The 23,656-nt window shown below is 45.3% G+C and overlaps 1 long non-coding RNA gene across 1 annotated transcript; it reads right to left on the bottom strand.

Annotated features, from left to right (window-relative positions):
• Window positions 1-17,323: 17,323 nt before the first annotated feature.
• LOC132209378 (uncharacterized) lies at window positions 17,324-23,086 on the bottom strand. The gene is made up of 2 exons (XR_009445466.1): window positions 22,990-23,086; window positions 17,324-19,516 (listed from the first exon to the last, which is right to left on the bottom strand). It is a non-coding gene; the product is annotated as an uncharacterized LOC132209378 (long non-coding RNA).
• Window positions 23,087-23,656: the final 570 nt, after the last annotated feature.

Here is a 23,656-nt window from a genome sequence, read left to right as displayed (position 1 = left end):
AGAGGGTCAGGATTGTGTCCCACAGCAATAACAATGGAAACAACGTTCCTGCACTCGTTCCCAGCAACTATGTGACGCCTCACCACCGAAAATGACCAGGTGACAGAAGCACTTGGAATTCATCTGCCAGCCACCTGCATGTGTCCCTGCAAGAGGCACAATGTCCTGACTGTGATCAAGATGGTTGCTCCTTCCCTGGCACTGTGTCTCACCCAGGAACTCCCTCCTAACTCACGCTCTGGCCTTCCCTAAACTAGTTGGACTGCTTTGTGTCAGTGAAACCAACCACCATCACCTTTCTGAGGGCAGGTAGTGAAGGGGAATGACAGCTGGCCCATCGAGTGTCCCTCAGACCCCACAGAGCAACTTCAGACCAAATCTGTGTGTGTGTCTTTCCATGTGTGCATGTCTATCTCTAGCTCTCTCTCTCTCTCTTCCTGAGTAGACCTGTGTCTCTCTCTGTCCCTGTGTGCATTTGTGATCCTCAGTTTCTGACATGACCTGTAATGTGTTTGTCTCTTTCTATCCCCATGTATATATTTCTCTTGTCTCTCTCACTACCGTGTCTCTGATTCTCTCTGCCCCGGTGCTTATTTATTTTAATCACATCTGGGATGGAAACATTTCTGGACAGGCCCGCATTTCTTGCCCATCACTGACTGTGCAGAGAGCTGTGGGCCTGGACTCCATGATAGGCCAAACCAGACAACGAGCATTACTGAATCAAGTGTTTTCTTTTTCCCAAACAGTGACAATGGGTTCAACATCATTGTTGCATTCTCAGCTCTGAATTCTTTATTGAACTTAAATTCCACCCTCAGTCGTGGCTGGATTTGAACCTGGGTGCCCTGGACTTCAGCTGAGTTTGTGTGTGAGCAGTATTGATCATACGATGAGGCCTATTTCTCTGTCCTTTCGGATTTCATGGTTTGCCTCTTATGTACCTGTGTGTTTCTGTGACTGTCTCTGTCCCTGTGATTATCATGTTGTGATTGTGTTGAAGGATCTGCTGGAGACTGGGTGCTGAGAGTTCCCCTACGATTATCCAGGATTGCAGTAAATGAGCTCTTTCACTGGAATGAGGCTGCAGTTGCTATTCTGACTATTCCCCAGCATTCCTGAAAAGTGGGAACTGGGCACAATGAGACTGTGGGGGAGATGCACTCAGACAGCGTAGCAGTGAGTCATTGGTAAGGTTTCGGCATCTGTGTCTCCTTGTCTTTGTGCCTAAATAAGGGGTAGGCCATTTTGAACAGAGTTGAGGAAAAACTTCTTCACCCAGAGAGTGGTGGATATATGGAATGGTCTGCCCCAGAAGGCAGTGGAGGCCAACTCTCTGGATACTTTCAAGAAAGAGATGCACAGAGCTCTGAAAGATAGTGGAATCAAAGGTTATGGGGAGAAGGCAGGAACAGGATACTGATTGTGGATGCTCAGCCATGATCATAATGAATGGTGGTGCTGGTTCAAAAGGCCGAATGGCCTACTCTAGCACCTATTGTCTATTGTCTATTGTCTATTCTCATTCTCCAGTGTCCAATATTCTTCTATTTCATTCATGGAATATGAGTGACAATCAGTCAGGGTGCGAACCCTTTACAGTCCATGAGATGGAGCTCACCCACAGTGTTGTGAGTGGCACTTCATGGGTTCAGACCCAGCGACAGCATTGCAATGGGAATATCGTTCGGAATCAGTGTGCTCTGTGTTTGAGAGCAGAGAATGGGGATGGGGATGTTCCCAAAAGGATGAAAGCAGTCAATCTGGAATAGTGGGTGCTGTTCTGGAAGATCATTTTTGGAAGGAGATGCTGAATAATCCTGAGTGATCCCTGCAGGGACCTTTAAATGATGTACAACTCTGTCCCCCTGTACTCATGGTAAAGGGGAGTGAGTGTCTGTCTCAGTCTCCATTTCTCCTTGTGATAACAGTGTCATCGTTTTCATCTTAGCTTTGTCTCTTTCTTTATCTGTCTCATGCCATTTCTCTGTGAATCTGTTTGTCTGTCTCTCTTTCTGTGAATCTCACTCCATGTTGCTGAATGTAGCTGCGATGTCTCTGGGATCGGTTCATAAGTGTGATAATCTCTCTCTGCTCCATGTGTCTATCTGTGGTTCTGTGTGTGTCCCTATGTATATCAGTAATCTCTCTATGTCGCTGTGTATATCTGTTTCTTTCATTCATGGATTCCCTACAGTGTGAAAACAGGCCATTCAGCCCAATAAGGCTATACTATCCTTCAGAGCCTCCCACCAAAACCCACACCCCCATAACCCATTTGTTATATACATTGCTGAACAATTTAGCGTGGTCAATCCACTTACCCTGTACACCTTTGGACTGTGGAAGGAAAACTGAGCACCCAGAGGAAAGTCACGCTGACTTGGAGACCATGTGCAAACTTCACACAGTCACTCAAGGATGGGAGACAACCTGGGCCCCTGGTGCTGTGAGGCAGCAGTGCTATCCACTGAGCCATGGTGCCTATGTATCTATCTCTCTGACCCTGTCTCTATCTGTTTCTCTTGCTCTATCTGAGTCTGTGTCGATCTATGTCTCTCCCCCTCTCTCTCTCTCTCTTTCTCTCTTTCTCTCTCTCTCTCTCTCTCTCTGTCTCCATGCGTCTATCTGTGGTTCTCTCTGCCCTGTCACTGTGTCTATTTGTGATTCTCTCTGTCACCGCACCTCTCTGTGTCATCCTCTCTCTGTCTCTCTCAAAACCTGTGAAAATCTGTGTCTCTCCCACCCTCGCTATATAAATTGTCTAATTGCTGATACATTTACAAGAGTAATCATTCTCTCTCTCTCCATTTCTGTGTCATTCTGTGTGTGTCTCTCTCTTTCTTTTTGTCCCTGTGAATATATGTGAGTGTGTGCATGTGTGTATGTACAAGACTGTATGTGAGAGCGTCTGCACACACGAGAGTGTGTGTGATTGAGAGTAAGGGACTGAGTATGTTTGAGACCCTTTACTGGGGCAGGGGAAGAAACACATGATTTATAGACAGTCACATAATGAAATTCCAGGATGGAATCATTATCACAAACTTTGCAGTCCAATAGACACACTCACATGCATGGTCTTTCTTTCTTATGCACGCACACACACAGAGCCTGTCTTTGGGTCTCTCTCTCTCATGCGCACAAACACACAGAGACACGCGCGCGCAGACACACAGACACACAGAGACTCACACGCGCGCACACAGAGACTCACATGCGCAAACACACAGAGACACATGTGCGCAGACACGCAGAGACTCACACGCACACAGACACACAGAGGCACACACGTGCGCAGACACACGCGTGCACATACACACAGAGACAGACCCGCACGCGCACACGCGATTTACCTTGATGTTGCTGATTATGGACGATTTGAGGGACAAAGAATGGCCGGATATATTGGGATATTTTTCACTGAAGCGTAGGAGGTTTAAAGGTGACCTGATAAGGAGTTTATAAAATAATGAGGGGTATAGATAGAGGTAATGGTAGCTGTCATTTCCCTAGGATGGGACTTTCAAGACTAGGGGACACAATTTTAAAGGCGAGAGGAGAAAGATTTAGAGAAGACATGAGGGGGAAGGTTTTTACACAGAGGGTGGTAAGTGTGTGGAATAAATATCCTGAGTAAGAGGTGTGTGTGAGTACACTTGTATCACTTAAAATACATTTGGGCCGGGGCAGGCAGATAAGACTAGATTAGTTTGGGATTATGGGAGAGAGAGATAATGGGAACTGCAGATGCTGGAGACTCCAAGATAATAAAATGTGAGGCTGGATGAACACAGCAGGCCAAGCAGCATCCCAGGAGCACAAAAGCTGACGTTTCGGGCCTAGACCCTTCATCAGAGAGGGGGATGGGGGGAGGGAACTGGAATAAATAGGGAGAGAGGGGGAGGCGGACCGAAGCAATGGGAGAGAGATTCCCTGAGGTTGGTCCGGAGGGAGGAGGGTAACTTCTTCAGGTTAGGCATCCCTGGAAGAGGCTTCGCAGTGAGGTTAAAATAGTATCAGAGATAATGGGAACTGCAGATGCTGGAGACTCCAAGATAATAAAATGTGAGGCTGGATGAACACAGCAGGCCAAGCAGCATCCCAGGAGCACAAAAGCTGACGTTTCGGGCCTAGACCCTTCATCAGAGAGGGGGATGGGGGGAGGGAACTGGAATAAATAGGGAGAGAGGGGGAGGCGGACCGAAGCAATGGGAGAGAGATTCCCTGAGGTTGGTCCGGAGGGAGGAGGGTAACTTCTTCAGGTTAGGCATCCCTGGAAGAGGCTTCGCAGTGAGGTTAAAATAGTATCAGAGATAATGGGAACTGCAGATGCTGGAGACTCCAAGATAATAAAATGTGAGGCTGGATGAACACAGCAGGCCAAGCAGCATCCCAGGAGCACAAAAGCTGACGTTTCGGGCCTAGACCCTTCATCAGAGAGGGGGATGGGGGGAGGGAACTGGAATAAATAGGGAGAGAGGGGGAGGCGGACCGGGATTATGTTTGGGATTATGTTTTGGGATTTTGGGATTATGTTCGGCGTGCACTGGTTGGACTGAAGAATCTGTTGTTGTCCTGTCGGACTGTCTGACATACGCACGCACGCACACACACACACACACACACACACACACACACACACACACACACACACGTGCATGTACTCACACACACACAAATGTGTATGCTCACATACACACACGTGCACACTTACACACAAATGCATGCACGTGAGCACACACACGTGGTCACACACGTACGTGCTCATACTACACATGCGCTCTGAAACACACGTGCACGCTCACATACATGGATGTGCACACTCACACACACATGCACGCTCACACATACACACATACACACACACGCACATGCACACAGGTGCATGCACATACGTGCACACACACAAACACACGCTCACGCTCACATGTACATGCACATACTTGCATGCTCACACACACACACACACACACACACACACACACACACACATACACGCTCACACACACACACACCCACACATGCTGACCCCTTGAGCTCAGAACCTCACTGACTACGCCCCTTGGCAAAACCTGGATAAAGTGCTCCCAAAGGCTCTGGTGAGGGGTCTAGGCCCGAGGCGTCAGCTTTTGTGCTCCTGGGATGCTGCTTAGCCTGCTGTGTTCGTCCAGCCTCACATTTTGTTGTCTTAAAGTGCACCCATGTTCTCCACAGTCCTGTGCCGGGGGAAAAGTGGGAGCAGAGATGGGGAAATGTGGGTGTTTGAGGGGCAGAGATATGATCAATGCTTTAAATTCTCAAACTCTACTGACATTTTCAGGAGGAGGAGAAGAAACAAAGTTTTGAATGTCAAGTTTGAAATGACTGTCTGTAGTGCAGGCCAGGGAGAGACAGGGCAGAAGAGGGTGAGAAAGAGAGTTTGATTCTGGGAGCCACACTGACAGCAGGAAAATCCCGAGAGATCCTCAGCAAATATCCCCACTGTATTTCCATTCCTGTCTCCTGGGGCGTCTGCGGTCAGGCTCTTAGGTGCTATTATGAGACCAATGTTAAATATTTTCAAACTGCACTGACAGAACTAACACACCTTTAAAAAGGGTTTCAAAGAACAAGGGTTGGTAAAGCTTTGCTGCTGGAGAATTAACATTTCAATGACCAGGAAAATCCAACAAAAGACTCCAATCTGGGGAATTACCATCTCTATCACACAGAGGCCTCCCTAATGAGCAGACTGAGCGACATTGCAATGAGTCAGAGGTGGAGTCTGCAAACCATTCACTGAGAAATGTATCAGATTCATCCTGACACAGTGTAGTGAGCAGCTCTCCCTGTTTGGTTGAGATTGTGTGTGTATGTGTGTTTATTATTATTTTAAACCTCTGGTTTATTACCACCTTATGATTTATTTGGTAGTTTGATGTTGCTATGATGTTTTGTAATGCCGTGGAGGTGGGGTAGTGCAGATAAGCCTGGCCTCCTGTTGTGTAATTTTGCTGCAAAATGCTGTAGCTCCCGCTTTCAACTAATCTTTTCTCTTTTATCCCCAGGAAATTCTGATTTGGAAAGTTACAATGTGAAGATCCAAAATGTCTGGGGCCAGGAAAGCTTTGCAAAAAAAAACTTCCAGAGGGGGACAACATTGGCCTGATGCCTGTTCCCACTGCACCCCGTGAGGGGCCCATATGAGTCCTGTCTCTTTCTGACCCTGAGGTTTAATGTGGGTTATGGAGGAGGGCAGTGTGATAAAATGTGACAGTGAGAGAAGGATTTGAAGAATTGAAAGAGTAGGTCAAACAGGAGAGCCAGGGAGAGTATTTGAGATTGTGAATTAACTGTAATGTCAGTTTCTGGGGTCACAGGAAATAATTAAACTGAGCCAGCATCGCAGAAGGGAATAAAATCAGATTATCTGACTGCTGGGACACTGCTGCATGTGGGATCTTGCTGTGTATTAAATGCCCCAGTGCCATTGTTACAGGCTGTGACTGTTTTAATCAGGTAACCCACCATTTCAAAGCTTTACAAAGGGACTGGCATGGAAACTCAACTCATCACCTGATATGTTTGTGTTCAGATGTTGCTGAGACATTGTCTGTGTGACAGAGAGGAAAACCCAGGATCTTGCTGCACTGTCTCTGCTTTGCCTTGCAACTAATGCTGTCTCTTTTTTTTCTCCAAAGGGACCAGTTTTTTTTTTGAAGAACCAAAGGGGAAGCGTTTGGGGCCCACAAGGCATAGAACAAGGGCTTTCTCCAAAGGGGGCATCATCCTGAGGCTTATTGGACAGGCTGCACCCCGGGGTTTGAAGCTTGGGGTTAAAGTAATCGGGGCCTTGGGATTTGACACAAACATGTGTCAGGGCTCCCCAAGGAGGAAATTAAAACTGTAAATGTGAAATCTCACAAAAAGCATGTTCTGTTGTCAGAATAATAATGTGAGAATGTGAAGTCAACATTGGGAGTGACAGATAGACTTGCAACAGGGAGAGGGGCAGGAGAAAAGGGAGAGGGAGGGAGGGAGACATATTTGAGATTCTTAAGTATCTATCATGGTAGTGCCTGGGGATACAGAAAACATTTACGATTTAACCAATATTCCATAACAAAGATTGAGTTTATCTTGTTCCAGACACATTGCTGGCAGTGGGATCTTGCTCTGCCTCATGGGCCTGCAGCAATGCAACTGTCTCGATGATCTCCTCCTTTTAACCCTGCCTCATGGGTCTGGGATTGAAATTTCCCAAAGTTTTCACCAATTCAATCAGAGCCTGGCATTGATAAGGGATGGCTTGTGTGAAGGAGAGACATCAAACCCCACCTCTTGCTGTGTGATTTCTTTAACAATGTCCTTCCTTTCCAGTTCCAATAATTTTCCCCCTCTTGCTCTGTCCATTTATTTTGAAACTACAATGGGACAAGAAATCCTTTCCATGGACCCAGGTTTTCTCCACAGCGAGGAGGGGTGGGGCTCAGGCATTGGCCAGCGGCCTGTTCAACAGGCTGCAGACCGCAGGGCCCATGTGAGTTGTATTTGTTTATTAACTCAAGATTTGAATTCCTCTGTGGTAGCCTGGTTTTCTTTTCGGAGCCTCCAGGTAACTTTTAAAACCTTTTGAATCCTGGGGTTAAAGAAAGAAGCCTGGGTTTTGACACAAACATGTTAATTCTCCTCCCAGGGAGTGTCTGACAGACAGGACTCCCCAAACAGTAAATTAAAACCATAAATGTGAAACTCTCTTCAAAGACTCATTCTCACTTCAGAGTAACATGTGATGTGTGTAGGCCAGGATGAAAAAAATTGATAACCACATAACAAAAACATTATTTGGCCATTTTACTTCAATCCCCTGAGTATCTGCGAGGGCATCTCAGTCTTTCTCTCCCTGTCTCCTCTCCTGAACCCCCTCCAGCTTCCTCTCATTGTTTTTTTTCAAACAAACAGAAACAGTGAGGGAGTTAGAAATAATTTGCAATACAAAGTTTTTTTTAACAAAAAACACAGATGCAGACAAAAAGAGTGAGCCGGAGGGAGTGAGGGATAGAGGGACAAGATGTGTCTCTGTATCTGTGCTGGGAAACGGAGACAGGGTCTGGGGGAGGGGGCATGTTGTCGGGGAGAGAACTGGAGTCTCCAATATCTCTTCACTGCCCAGCTCCAATCACTTTGTTCTAGAAAGTGCCATCCACCAAATTACATCCTGGGATGGAGGGGGTGATTTTTGTCCCAAAGAAACGGATAGCCCCTTCCCTGAATGGAAATTGTGATTCAACACATTTTGGAGCAGGAAGGGGTGACCTGTGGAATCACACTGTGTATCAATGGCCTGCAGCATTACTGGCACAGAATGCTGGGAAACAGTGCCCCCGTTTAGAAAAACAGAATATCCTCAAATATCAAGGTCAAAAACGTTTTAAATGATAAAGATTACAATGCACAAGATTAAATCTGGGAGAGAGAGAAAAAAAAGATCAGAGATGAGGGGCCGGGGAGGGAAGTGAGAGAGGAACAAAGACAGAAAGATAAGAGATTTAGAAGGGAGAGAGAGTGACACACAAAGAGGTGGGAAAGAGAGAGTGAGAGAGAGATATCAGAGGTGGAGGGGAGAGAGACACAGAGAGAAAGAGAGAAGTATGTTGAACTTCACAAATAGCAAGATTGCTCCCTCTTTGTCAGCCTGGAGCCAGAATTGAGCCCTTAACCAGCAAGAGTGAGACACACAATCTGTCTGCAGTCATACTGCTGCTTGTGGGATCTTGCTGTGTGCCAAATTACCTGCAGTGTGGCCTACATTGCAACAAGATGCCCAGTGTCCAAATGCTGCTTACAGAGCCTTTGCTATTACATTTTCTTTGTCTCTCTGTCTCACTCTGTCCATCTCCTTCTCCACGCACCTTCCTCAGACTGGGGTCTTCCTCACTTTCTCTCTGACCATATTCTGGCTCTTTCTTTCTCTCTTACTTTATCTCTTCCCCCTTTCCCTCTCTCCATTGCCATTCCTCAGTTTAGGGCTTCCCCACTCCCACCACTCTCTCCAGACCGTCCCACCATTTTAGACAGTCAATGCCGCAGTGTGACAGGTCAGGGTTACTAAATGGCAGGGGTGACAACATTTCAGACACAGAGGTATAATTCAGAGACAGTGTTGGGGGGTTTGAGAGATGGAGTCAGAGAGGAAAAGCTTAGAAAGGCGGGGATGGGAGTGAGATCGGAGGGCAATGGGAGAGGGTGGTGGGGATGTATGGGAGGTGGGGAATAGATACAAGGGCTGGGGGTAGGGGGTCGCTAGTCATTGGAATCTTGCTGTGCAGTTGTTTATTCGTTCCAACTTGAGCCCCTTCTGGGTGTTGTGTATGGGGATGGGGAGAGGGGAGGGCTGGGGGAGATCAGGAATCCTAACCCTATGTGAAGTTTTGTGAGTCATATCTGTGTTTCAGATGGGGCCACGTGGCAGCAAGCAATAAATGGAAGGTACAGGCACCACTCGAATGAAGTATATTGGCGAGCTGAAGGCTATAGGAGAGGGAGGGGTGGGGTGAGCTGGATACTCCTGTCCATCCATCAAACTGTTTTCTTTCCTGCATTTCATCTTGGAATATCTGGGAAAGACTTCCCTGGACTTTTTGTCATTTTAATGGAGAGGTGGGTGGGTAGGGTGGGGGTGCCAGGATGTGGAAAGGGAGGAGTAGGATCCCACGACCTCCTAACGCCACCCCGTGTTCCAATCCCACCTCTTGGCCCCTCTCGGCCCGTCTGTGAAGTTTGGGGGTAAATGGAGGGAATTGTTCCCTTTGACTGGGACCTTATTCTGATCTCTGGGAGGGGTGAGAGTGAAGGATTGGGGGATCAGTGCAGGCTCTGGGACAGGGGACGGGCTCAGCATTAGAAAGGGGCAGAAACTGCAGGGTCTGATGTCCCACCCACCCTGCACTCCCTCTACGCCAGTGTTCAGGATGAGTTAAGCTCCTCCATCAACGTATGGCCATTTTCACATTTTGCTGTTTGTGGGATCCTGCACAGCGGGGAGTGTGGTGGTGGGGGTGGTGTGAAGATGGGAGTGTTGGAGGGAAAAGGAATACAGCTGAAGCTGGTGAGGTGGTGGTGAGAGGCTAACTCCCGTGTTCAGTCTGAGCCAGCTCCAAGTTGAAATGGGAGACTGTAATATTTGCTGGTGGGTTCAGTGGGGGAGAGGCCTGTTTTAACATTGCAGCCCGTGGCGGAGGGGCGGGCTCCAACAAGGTGTTGAGGGAGTCCCTCAGCAGTCCCACACACAGCTGCCAGTGGGATCTTACTGTGCACCACCGCAGCCTGCACGTCACCCTCGTGTGTGATGCAAGGCTTTCTACAGTGCCCTGGGCTGAGTCTGCTGACGCCCTGATAGTGAGTGTGGTGAGTGGGTGTGTCATCCCTAATTTCCTCACCAACCCCCAGCCCAGACCCACCCCACCTCCCGTCACCCCCTCAACCTCCAAAATGTGACACTGACGTTGCAAATATCCACAAGACACAGCGGGGAGATGGGAGCACATGGCAAACATGAGGCAGGAGAGGGCATTGCTATTGAAACATGGAGGAAATGGAGAGTGTGAGGGACATTGACTTTCTCCTGCTTGAGAATCGATCAACAGAGATGGATCAATGGATAGGGGCAGAGAAAAGGAGAGAGACAGAGGCGGGGAGGGAGAGAGACAGGTGACTGGACACTTTGGAAGGTTCATCATTAACATTTCATGTAGAAACAGCACCAATCCCAGGTGGATTGGGCATGGGGTTTGTGCCTGCTGAATGGGAGGGGACAGAGGGGAGCGTTGGTCATTTCTTTGTGTGTTTGTTACTGCTTCACTGGAGTATCAGAGAACAAGCTGGAGTGGGGTCATGGAGAGAGATAGAGAGGCATGTTCTGGGGAGTGACTCCCCACCACTGAGTTTCTGTCCAGCCTCTAAGAAAATAAACCCTGAGGGCAGTCAGAAAGCATCTGCCCCTTGATCCCAGTTGAAATCTCTTCCATTTCTCAAAACCCCAGGGAAAATGCTGATGAAATGGGGAAATGTTGGATGTCAGTCAGTGGCAGGATTGCCTTTGTTTCTGTTTATTTTTATTTCAATCTAATTTGATCAATTTCTGTCTGTCTGTTTTTTGCTCTCTCTTCCCCCATAACCATTCCCCCCAAAAAAGGCACCTCTGTCTCTGTCTCTCTCTCTGTGCTGGGGCAGGCGGGGAGATACCTGACACTGAAGCTTGCAGACAGAGTAAGGCACACAGATTCTGGGAGTGGGGATGGGGGATGTGTGAGGGGGTGTGAATCCCAGCCCTGGAGTAAATATCTCTCCTGCCCTTCCCCTCAAACAGAAACACTGGGACAGCCCTGAGGCAGTTTGAGACATCTTCCTGTTCCCTGTTCCCTGGGTTTAAAATCAGGAGCTGTGCTGGTGTTTGGGTGGGGAGGGCGGGGTGGGGTGAGGTGAGGAGAGTGTGAGGTTGTGGGTGTTCAGACAACCAGCAGTGGGATCTTGCTGTGCTGGGTGGGGAATGTCTCACATTGCTGAAGCAGCAAGTGGTGCGATTTTGCTGAGCTTTCGGTGTTTTTTAAAAATTTTAATCCATTTTCATTTCTCTCTGTCTTACCTCCACCCCCACGGTGATTTTATTCAGGAGCTGAAACTCGGGATGATGCAGAGTCAGAGAGAATCAAATCATTCTGCCGTGAGGAATCGTCAGACAGGAGCTGGGACCAGAGAGAGCGAGACCGAGAGAATTATAATCAACCATCCCGTGTCCTTGTCGTTCAATTCCACACTCACATGCTCACAGGGAAAATGAATTATGGGGCTCAGGCAGTCTCTGGAGTTTGGACCACAAGGGGGTGAGCCCTGGGCTGGGGCTTGGGGGAGACAAAGGGACAAAAATGGGGCTGCTGCACAGTCTGATCCCACAGATTTCACTGCGTTCCTCTCTGCCTCCATATTCCCAGCTTCTTGTCTCTCTCACAGCTTTCTATAAATCCCCATCTCCCCTCCATCCTTCAAATCTCCCCCTATCCACTGTACACAGGCTGTTAAAAGGAGAACAGAATCGGGATGAATTCACAGGTTGATGCTAGGGTAACAGAATGGGGATGGGTTCAGAGGGCAATGCTAGGGTAACAGAATGAAGATGGGTTCACAGGCCAAGGCAAGGAGAACAGAGTGGGAATGCATCACTAGATCATTGCTAAAGCAACAGTGTGGGGCTGTGTTCAAAGGCCATAGCTGGTCGAACAGAGGCGGGGTGTGAGGAGAACAGAGGATGCATTCACAGGCTGCTGCACAGGGACATACTAAGGAAGGGTTCTCTGGCCTATGCTAGCACAACAGAATGGGGATGGGCTCACCGGCCATTCCTAGGTATAATAGTGTGGGAATGAGTTAACAGGCCATTTTCTATGAGAACAGTTTCAGGATACGTTCACACATCGCTGTTAGGAGAACAGAGTGTGGGATGGGTTTATAGTCTATGGCTAGAGTAACATTGTTAGGATGGGTTCATAGGCCATTGCAAGGAGAACACAGTGGGAGTGGGTTAACAGATCATTGCGAGGGGAACAAGATTAAGATGGGCTCACAGGCCATTGCTAGAGGAACAGAATGGGGATGGGATCATAGACTATTGCTATAAAACTAAATTGGGATTGGGTTCCCAAGTCACTGCTAGGAGAACAGTGTGGAGATGGTTGAACAGTCTGGTGCTAAGGCAAAAGCGTGAGGATTGGTTCACAGGCTGGTGCAAGTGATACAGTATTGATGGTTTCACAGACTGTTTCTAGCAGAGCAGATTGGGAATGGGGTCACAGGCAGTTGTCAGTGCAGCAGAGTGGAGGTGGTTTCACAGGCCGTTGCTAGGGGAAGAGAGTAGGGATTGGCTGACAGGCTGTTACTAAGAGAACAGAGGCAGGATCAGTTCACACGTTGTTGCTACGAGAACATTTTGTGGATGTTCAACAGGTTGTTGCTTGGGGTACAGTGGAGATGTGGTCACAGTCTTTTGCAATGAAATTGGGGATGGGTATGAGCCTGTTGCAAGGGGATCAGAGTGGGGATGGATTCATAGGCCTTTCCAAGGGCAACCGTCTAAGGATCTGCTCACAGGCCTTGACTCGGGCAATACAGTGGCAACGGGCTCACAGATTGTTGCTGGGGGAACAGATTGGGAATGTTTCACATGCTGTAGCTACAAGAAAAGACTGGTCATGTGTTAATAAGTTGTTGCAAGAAGAAGGGAATGCAGACGTGTTCACAGGTCATTGGTAGAACAGTGGAGATGTGTTGACAGGCCATTGCTAGCTTAACAGAATGGTGATGGGCTTACAGGCTTTTGCTCTTGGAGAAGAGTGCGGATGGTACACCGGGAGAGAAAAAGTGTAGAACCGACACAGAGAGAGATCAACAGACAGACCGAGAGGGAAACAGAGGGATGCACAGATTGATTTGTTGTCACATGTACTGAAATACAGTAAAATGTTTTGTTTATGAGTGGTACAGATCAGATCGGATCCAGGCAGAGTCAGCATGGTTTACAAAAAGGAAGTCACGCTTGAGGAAAACGTTCAATTAAAAAAAACACGAGCCCAATCACTGTAACTCCTGGGAAACTCGGGTTGCAAATCACAGCACTCGGTCCCCACTGAAATCAACTGATTCACAACACCCCGATTTTGCATCTCTTTTTGCTTCTGGCCCTGTCTCACCTTCACCTCCCTCAGCCCAGCCAGATCCAATGTCAATTAGTGCTCAATGCCAATGCAGGCCAATGGCAAATCCAATGTTTACCTGGAAAGCGAGCAGGAGGAACATAAGACACAAGGTGTTACAACGTGATGGGGTTGTCGATGACAGGTTAGAGAGGCACAAGGATCTCATCTTTATGCTCCCATGTACTAGTTAGATGAATATGCTCAGTGCACATTACCCCTTCTACATTCATCAGTCTTGTGCTTGTGTTTAAGTTTTGAAAATGGCTTTGAACGTGAGACAAGTGGAGCTGTAACAATCCCGTGGTATTCAGCAGCAAGAAAATACCAATCAGGCTTTTCCAAAATGGGTATCTTCTGAGATCGTGAGCCACATGGAAGAATGAGAACTGTCTCACTGGGGGTCGCCATGTCTACTTTCAAAGTCTGCTCGAGGCGATCAGAAACTTTGCTGAATTTGTAAGTTTATCGAGAGTAGTGCTGGAATACAGGGAAATTGCAAAGTTTAGTCATTTGTTAAACAGAAGTTGCAAGAATATATCCAACTGTTACAGACAAGCCAATTTACTTTGGGTGCTTGGAAACTTGTAGACGCAACGGTGAAGGCAAAATGAAGAGTTACATGGCCAAAGATCAGTCAATTCATGGGAAGTTGCCATACATTTCTCCAGGAGACATGATGTTAGTTAACTTGCTGTTAATGACCTACGTTTTCTTTTCAACGTGTGAAATATGGGGTTGATCAGAGGAATACAGTTCATGTTTGTCCAAGACTTCCAGAAAGTATGTGATTCAATGTTATTGAGCTGACCCGTGAGTTTATGTATTTGGGGAAAATAACTACAATAACAATACATGTACAAAATTGGCTGAGAGAAAGGAAATACAACAGTGGCTTTGGATATTTTTTGGGATAGTTGAATGAATCTATTGAAATTCCCTCGGTGGCAATGTTGAGACCCTTGTGTTTTCCAAATATATATTAATGCTCTAAACATAGGACTACAGGGAACAGGATCAATATTTGTGCATACGTTAGGATTTGGAAACAGAGAAAAATGTGAGCAGAATGGTACAAAGAAGAACAACACAGCAAAGGAACAGGTACTTTGGGCCACCAAGACTGTGCTGATACATGATGCCTTTCGAAACTAAAAACCTTTTGTTTCTGTGCAATCCATATCACTTTATTCTCTGCCTATTCACCTATCTCTCATATCCACCTTTACCACCCCCTCGACTAGTGTATTCCAAGCACTTACAACCCACTGTCTAAACGCTTGCCTCTTACATCTCCTTTAAACATACACCCTTTTGGCTTAAACTTAGGTCCCATAGTAATTGACATTTTCACCTGAGAAAATACTTCACTCTCCATTCAATCAATGCCTCTCGTAATTTTCTGGAAACTTGTGTAAAGTTAGTGGGGTGTGTGGATCAGAGGTGGATGAATTTCAATGTGGAGAAGTGTCAGGTCACACATTTTAATGGGATGAATGTACATCAGCAATATAAAATAAAGGGTACATCTCTAAAGGGGTTGCAAGGATAGAATGACCTGGGTATATATGTGCATAAGTAATTGAACATAGAAGGACAGATTAGAAGAGAACTTAATAGAATCTACAATATTATATTATTTAATTATTTATTAATTACATGGTTTATTAATTTACTTATTTTTTCTCAACGGCAATGACCTGGGTTTTGTTTCTAGGTTTCATTCAGGCACATTAGGATTGCAGCACGAGCAAGTGGCCAATTTCTGGTTGGGTGGATGGAGAAGACTGATTCATTCATATGAAAACCTAGGATAGAAACTTATGGCCCTGAGGAGACGCTATCCTCAAATTGAGTGACTGCTGGCCACGCTGAGGGACATTGTACAGCAGGGAGAATAGTCAGTCATCATGAGCTATGAAGAGGGGATGTTGTGAACATCTGTACTGGACTGATGGATGGATTTTTGAAACTCCTTTTATCAGAGCTCAGAGTGGCTGGTACACACAGCAAAACTCAAATCAATTGAAATGATTATCTCTTCTGAATGGCTCGCTCTGGCTGATGGAGATTGATTTTACAAACTAACTCATAGAATTTCCACGGAGTAACCTCAGTTACATCACCCGATTCCAAGGGATTTCCTTAATTTTGAAACTATTCTCTGACATGGAACTTTTGAAATCTTTCCAGCTGCAGGTTCCAGCAGATTTTAATATTGTAATCAATAAGACTGTTTCAGGGCTAAATATTTTTTAATGAGTCATTAATAATTTAAGGATTTTATTGTTGTCCTGTGTTATTTGGGAGAGGTTCAATGTCTCTGCATCTGGAGTGACACCTTTGCTGTGGGATCTGAATCCATGTTCATCTATTGCTCTCTTTCACTGATGTTTGATGACTAGCATCGGAACGGTGGGCAGACGGCACACTCTGTGCTGTAAATCTGTATAACTCGGTCCATCTGTATGGCTTTATGACCCTTGCTTTCCTTGATCACCTCTCTGCCATTGTCAAACTTCCACTGCCTCCAATCATGCATGTATTTTAGATTCTGTTGCAGGCTATACATTTACTGTGTCTTCTCCCACTGCCCATCCCCTCACTATGTGCGACTGGCTTACCAGCATGATGTTCCCACATTATCTTTCACAGGAATTGTTTCTTAAGTGCAACAGTTCACCTGTTTTCCACTTCGGAGACAATATTAACAATCACATTCTGCAGCATTCCTCACCTCCACCTAAAGGTTGGGAGATTTTGGCAAACAGCATTTTCTTTTGTCTCTTCACAATAGATAACGCATTAGCCACAGCCAACCAGTTTGTGCTTACAGTGCTCAAATATTAATAGTGCCCAATTAATATTAATAACACCTCCTTCCACTCAACCAGACAGGGGCCAGCCCTTCTTTAGTTGAGGTCTCCAGTGATGCTTTGAAAAATCAGAGTCAATCTGTCTGCATGAAATTTAAACAAAGTTTGGTCATCATCTAACTGGTGCATTTTCCTTTGCAATGCCTTGACCAATCAGAGTCTATTATTCGCCCAGGTCAGTACAGTATAAAACATTTGCTCCCTTTCCATTGGTGCTTATTGTGAATGAACCGAAATGTGCAAGACAAAAAGCTTTGATGAAACTTGCCTTTTTTGCATACAGTTGGACATTATTGAACTGTTGTACATTGTTGTGGCTCGGCCTCTCTCACAATGCCACCACACAAGGCCTTATAGATGATTATGGAGGAACAATGTGTATTGTGGTTGATTAATTATTTCAATAAATAAAGAGAGGACAGAACTGTGAGCATCGGCCCCTTATAAAATGAGCTTTGTAAAGGGTAACATTGAGGAGCTAGGAAAGGGCAGGAGAGTTAAACAAATACTTTCCAACAATATTCACATTAGGGCATTCTTGCAACTTTAAAATACACAAAAATAGACAAGCAGCAAAAAGGGGAGGAAATAACCATAACAGGAGAAAACATACTGTGGTCAATGAAGTATTTCAAAAGATAAAAAGAGAAGAGAACTGTGAACATCGGCCCCTTAGAGAATGAGATTTGTCAGTGATAATGAGGAGCCAGGAAAGAGCAGGGGAGTTAAACAAATAATTTTAATCAATCTTCACAGTAGGGAACACTTACAACATTACAAAAAAATGAAGTAGTTCAGCAGCACAAAAGGGGAGGAAAGAACCATAATATTGATCAGAAGAGAAAAAGTATTTGGGAAAATAATAACCATTGACAAAGAAAATAGAGGTCGGCCGTTTGGTCATTCAAGCCTGCTCCAACATTTAACACGATCGTGGCTGATCATCCATCTGTTCCTGCTTTCTCTCCATACTTGGATTCCTTTCACCCCAAGGATTATATCCAAATCCTTCTTAAATACATTCAATGTTTTGGCTTCAGGTGCTTTCTGTGGCAGATAATTCCAGAGGTGAGGAAATTTCTTCTTATCTCAGTCCTAAATAGCTTGTCGATGACAGGTTAAAGAGACACTAGGATCCCATCTTTATGCTCCCATGTATGCCCATATCCTAAAAGTCATGGTTCTGGACACCCTGTTTATTGAGAACAGCCTTCCTCTGTTTATCCTGTGGAGCCCTGTCGGAATTCTTTTGTTTCTATGAAAGACCACTCTTCTGAACTCGAGTGAATATAGTCCTAACTGATCCAGTCTTTCTTCACATGTCAGTCCTGTCATCCCAGGAATCATTCTGGTCAACCTTCATTGTACTCCATTCACAGCCAAAGCATTCTTCCACAAGAATAATGAGACCAAAATTGCACACAAGAATCCAGCTATGGGCTCACTGAGACCTGTGGAATCACAGAAGGACGTTCCTGCTCCTGTATCTGAATCCTCTTGTTAAGAAGGCCAAAAGAAACTAACTTGTGCTTGGGACATTTGAAAACAAAGTGTAAGTTTTGTGTTAAATACAAAGCTAATTTATTTGCCTTTTACTCAGAAAATAAAAACCTATATTTTCAGGAAAGTCAATTTAACATCAGTAGAAACAGACAACAATGAAATGTGTTCATTACTGAACATAATTAATAGCAAAATGCAACCACTGTGGTTATTTGTGAATTCACTCATGTTTTTGGGGGGGGGGGGGGGGGGTTGTCGGGTGTTTGAGTGAATCCCTTCCCACATTCAATGCAGGCGAACGACCTCCCTCCAGTCTGACATCACTGGCATACAATGAGGTGAAATGATCACCTGAACCCAGTTTGAAAGTGAAAGCACTGGAACGGTCTCTCACCTGTGTCAACACATTGATGGATCATCAATTGTTGAGGACTTTTAAAGCATTTTCTGCAATCTGAACATTCAAAGTTATTTCAATAATGTGAGCAAGTTAATGGAGGCTAATTGTTCAGAATCTTTATACCATTTCCCACATTCTCTGGTCAGAATTAACTTGCTCGTGTTTCAGCAGGTACAATGATCTGACGAATCTCTTCCTGCACATGAAGCAAGTGAACGGTATCTCCCCTGTGTGGATGCATTGGTGTACAGCGAGGTTACATATTCATCTGTACCCAGTCCCATCATGAGAGTATCTTATTGGGCTCTCAACAGTGTGAACATGTTGATGGGACATCAGTTCTCCAGAACATTTACAGCATTTCCTGCAGTCTGAACATTGAAAAAGGTCTCTCATTAGAATGAACTTTCTGGTGTTTCACCAGGTCAGATGAGTGAATGAAACACTTCCTACATATGGAATAGACGAACGGTCTCTCCCCAGTGTGAATGTGCTGGTGTATTGGGAGTTTAGATGATCGCTTGAGCCGAGTCGCACAGTGAGAGCACCTGAATGGTTTCTCACTAATGTGAGATATTAGTTCTCTCGAACTTTTCTCGCAATTCCTAGAGTGTGGATATTTTAAAGGTCTCTCCCCAGTGTGAACGTGCCGGTGAGTCAGCAGATGGGATGAGTGAGTGAATCCTTTCGCACACTCAGAGGAGATGAACTGCCTCTCTCTTATATGAACTTGCTGGTGTGTCAGCAGACTGGATGATCAAATGAATCCCTTTCCACAGTCAGGGCTGGTGAACGGTCTCTCTCCAGTGTGACCACACTGATGACTTTCCAGGGAAGATGGATATTTGAATTCCTTCTCACAGTCCTCACATTTCCATGGTTTCTCAGTGCGAACACTGGTTTTGGCTTCCATGATCAAAGCCTGATGATATTCAAGACATGATGAATTCAACATTTCGTTAGAATCTGCAGCGAGATTTGAGTTCACTGACTGCAAATGCTCCAACTTCCTGTAAAATGAATGACAGACAGTAAGAACGAAATGTGGCCCAGAGAGAAAAAGGCAGAACTTTAAAACTGGACTGAATACATCTGATCATTTGTGCGATAGACAGTGGACAATGCGACCATGAAAGCTCTTGGATTGTTATAACAATAGGACTGGTTCAGTATTAAGCTTCAGTGAAAGGAACTGGCTGCCAAATCTGGGGCTGCATAAAGGTGTTCTTTGTGGGAAAACTGAGAAATACGGAGAGCATTAATGGAGATGGGCTTCATATGGGCAGCACGGTGGATCGGTCGTTAGCACTGCAGCCTCACAGCACCAGGGACCTGGGTTCGATTCCAGCCTTGGGCGACTGTCTGTGGAGTTTGCACATTCTCCCTCTGTCTGTGTCGGTTTTCTCCCACAGTCAAAAGATGTGCAGGCTCGGTGGATTGGCCATGCTAAACTGCCCATAGTGTTCAGGGGTGTGTGGGTTATTGGGGGATGGGTCTGGGTCTGGGTGGGATGCTTCAAGGGGCGGTGTGGACTTGTTGGACCGAAGGACCTGTTTCCACACTGTAGGTAATCTAATTCATCTGCCAGTAATTCTAACAACCTCCCAAACTCACCAGACAGAAACACAAGATCAGGTGGTGCATGGGAAAACCATCACTTCCAGGACTCTGAGCAGCAGATTCAGACTGGAAAAGATTATTGACTTGCTCAATATGTCAGAATGCATTTTATTAAAAATTAAACCTGCTGAAAAAATAGGGACTCTGACAGTCAGAGTTTATTTTAGCCTCTAGTTCAGTTAGAATGTAATACTTTGCCAATGATTTTCTGTATCATATAACCTACTCTGCAAATAACATCTTTCTTCAGGCTATCTTCAAGGTTTTGCAAGAAGAAAATAAATGATGAATCATTTGTACCTTACACATTTTAATTACTGTCCTCACTGCTTATGACGGGGACTGTACCACATAGTGAATAGAAAATACAGATTGGGCTATTATTCTGCAGAAAAAAAATCCATTCCGTTTGCAAGCTGCGCCATGACTTTCATTTTAGCTTCCCAACCCAGACAAAATCCTCTGTTAAGAACAAAGAACAACATAGCACAGGAACCAGCCCTTCAGCACTCCAAGCCTATGCCTGCACATTCTAACGCTCCATGCTAAAAATGCCTTGATTCACAGGATCCACATTCCTCTCTTCCCTTCCTGTTCATGTATTCAGCCAGGTGCTTCTTGACTGCTGCTGCTGCGTCTGCTTCCATTGCCTCCTGTGGCAACACATTTCAGGAACTCAGCAACTTTTGTGTGAAAAGCTTGCCTTGCTTATCTCTTTCACACATTCCCCCTGCAGCTTGAACTTGTGTCCTCTAGTAATTTATCCCTCTGCCCTGGGGGAAAAAAGTCTCATACATTCCGCTCTATCCATGCCATTCACAATCTTATAAACTTCTCTCAGGCCACCCTCTCAACCTGCTGCGTCCCAGTGTAAACAAACCAAGTCTTTCCAACCTTTCTTCAATGCTAAACTCCCCCATAACCATGCAACATCCTGGGAAACCTATTCTATACCCTCTCCAAAGCATCCAAATCCACATGTGGTGTCCAGAACTGAATGCAATATTCTAAGTGTGGCCTGACTAGAGTTCTACAAAGCAGCAGCATAACTTGCCTGTCCATATCGCCATTGCACCTTCCAATGAAGGCAGTCATCCCAAAGGCCTTTTATACTAAATTATCTACCTGCACCATCACTTTCAGTAGCCTGTGGACCTGCACACCCAGATCCTTCTGCATATCAATGTTCCTAAGAGTTCTGCCATTTACTCTATAATTTAAACCTGTACCTGACTTTCCAAATTACATCCCCTCATATCTGTCCAGATTAAACTACATGTCATCTTTCTGCCCATAACTCCAATTTATCTATACTCTGCTGTATCATCTGACAATCCTTCTCACTATCTGCAACTCTACCAACCTTTGTATTGTCCGCAAACTTATTGATTCGACCAGCCACGTGTTCTTCCAAGTTATTTATATAGACCAGAAACAGCAGAGGTCCCAGCACTGATTCCTGTGGAACACCACTAATCAAAACCCTCCATTCTGAAAAGTATCTTTCCACTGCTACACCCTGTCTTCGATGTAGCTATCTCTCCAGCTCATGTGACATCATCCTTTGTACCAGTTTGCCCTGATAGACTAGTGCGCCATTCTAATGAAGCTTGCACGACTTGAACGCACAGCAGCTTTCTTTCAATTTGACACTTTCCAATCTTCCAGATTGAATGTGGAATTCTGCAGTCCCTGAACCATCAAACAGTTATAAGGATCTGGAAAACTTGACCTGGAAATATGCTGGTACTGATGTCATGTTCAGATTGTTACTGCTCGTCGTCAATTCCCCACTCAGTGGAAATAGTTTCTCTGTAACTCCCCTGACAGTCACTAATCATATTCCCAAGACTTTGATCAAAAATATTTCTTATTAATCAATTTCCAGGGATACCTCTCTCAGAATGAAGTGATGTGTTTTAGCAGAAGGGATAGGAAGAGGCAATAACACAACACTAAAGAGTGTGCAGAGTCTGAGGGATTCACATGCACAGATATTTGAAAGTAATAAATAGATTAATTCGTCAAAGCAAATTTGATGTTGATTGATTTCAAAAAAATACTGAATCAGCATTTGAGAGAAAAATGCAAAGGTGCAGGGATAAAACAAGGGAATAGGACTGACTGGATTGCTCCAGACATTTGGCATGGGCTAAATGGTTTGCACTTTTTGATTTTTTTTAATATGGGCCTTCTTGTATTCTAAACCTACAGATTCAGTTATCAATCAGGTGAATCTGTGCTCCATCCACTCCATAGTTGTTAGACCGTTCCTGACAGCAAGTCCGAGAACTAAAAACAGCTAATCAACTGTAATCTAACCACAGATAGTGTATCTCATTTTCTGATATCTCAAATCTTTTCCCACAGGCACACACACACACATTCATACCTGAACGCTACCACATTCAGATGCTGATAGCATTCAGATACTCATCAATCGAGTTACTCTTTCACTCTTTCTGAGGTTCAAGTCGGCCAAATTCCTCTGCTGACATTGATCTGTAAGAGTGTAAAATCCATCACGATCAATCCAGGACAGAGATTCAGAACAGAAAAAGAAAAGCATTTCTCTTGGTTTGAAGTTGCTGTTCGTAAATCCTGCTCGCCTTCCCCTCGCCCCGTTCCCAACAAGTAAAGGACATGCGCACTCTCCGCTTCCAGTTGGCCCCGGATAAAGATGGCGGGCTCACACGGCTCAGAAAACATTCGCGGCGCCCAGCCCTGCCTCGGCTAACAAAGGAATTCAGCAATTCCAATCTATTCGTGACAAAACCGGGGTCGGTATTTTTCAATTCAGTGACGGTAGCTACTGTCAGATTTTATAAAGCCTCTCCGCCCACTTCGTGGAATACTCACTCACTCGATTTCTAATTTTCACCTTTCAAATCCTTACCGCGCCTGCTCCTCATCCGATTCCTCCGGCTCTCCTTTGCCTCCGGTACTGCGCATGTTTGAAACGCTTCAGATTGCGCGCGCACCAGTGGGCGTATACATTCAGAGATAATGGGGACTGCAGATGCTGGTGAATCCGAGATAACTCGTGTGGGTCTGAAATATTAGCTCTTGTGCTCCTCAGATGCTTCTTGGCCTGCTGTGTTCATCCAGCTCCACACTTTGTCATCTGGGCAAATGCATTCCCACCCAGAATGCTGGGAAAAACACGCTGCCATTGAGCAGCAATATTGATACAACGAAGATATGAAGGAATATGCCAGGACGAAAGATACAGGAATTCATTGATACAAGTGCATGGTCCCTGTCTGTCCTGGTTCTAATAAACAGCAGAACAAAGAGATATGAACACACACTCAACGGATAAAGTGAACAAAATATACACCTTTCCTGTGTAGAATATTTGAATTTCGCCGCAAGAAGAATTCATTTATTGGTGATAAAATCATTTCAAATTTCAAAGCTGAACGATGTCAGGTAGGAAAACTAAATAAATCCGTTCTCACACTGAAGTGTGAAGAGTCTTCCTGTGCGGTGACTGTGCTGATACGTCAGTAGTTTAAGATGTTCAGGCA

The sequence above is a fragment of the Stegostoma tigrinum genome, unplaced genomic scaffold (genome assembly GCF_030684315.1).
Source record: "Stegostoma tigrinum isolate sSteTig4 unplaced genomic scaffold, sSteTig4.hap1 scaffold_90, whole genome shotgun sequence".
NCBI lineage: Eukaryota > Metazoa > Chordata > Chondrichthyes > Orectolobiformes > Stegostomatidae > Stegostoma > Stegostoma tigrinum.
The sequence above is the reverse complement of the archived record's forward strand: the minus strand, read 5'-3'. Positions and strand labels throughout refer to the sequence as shown.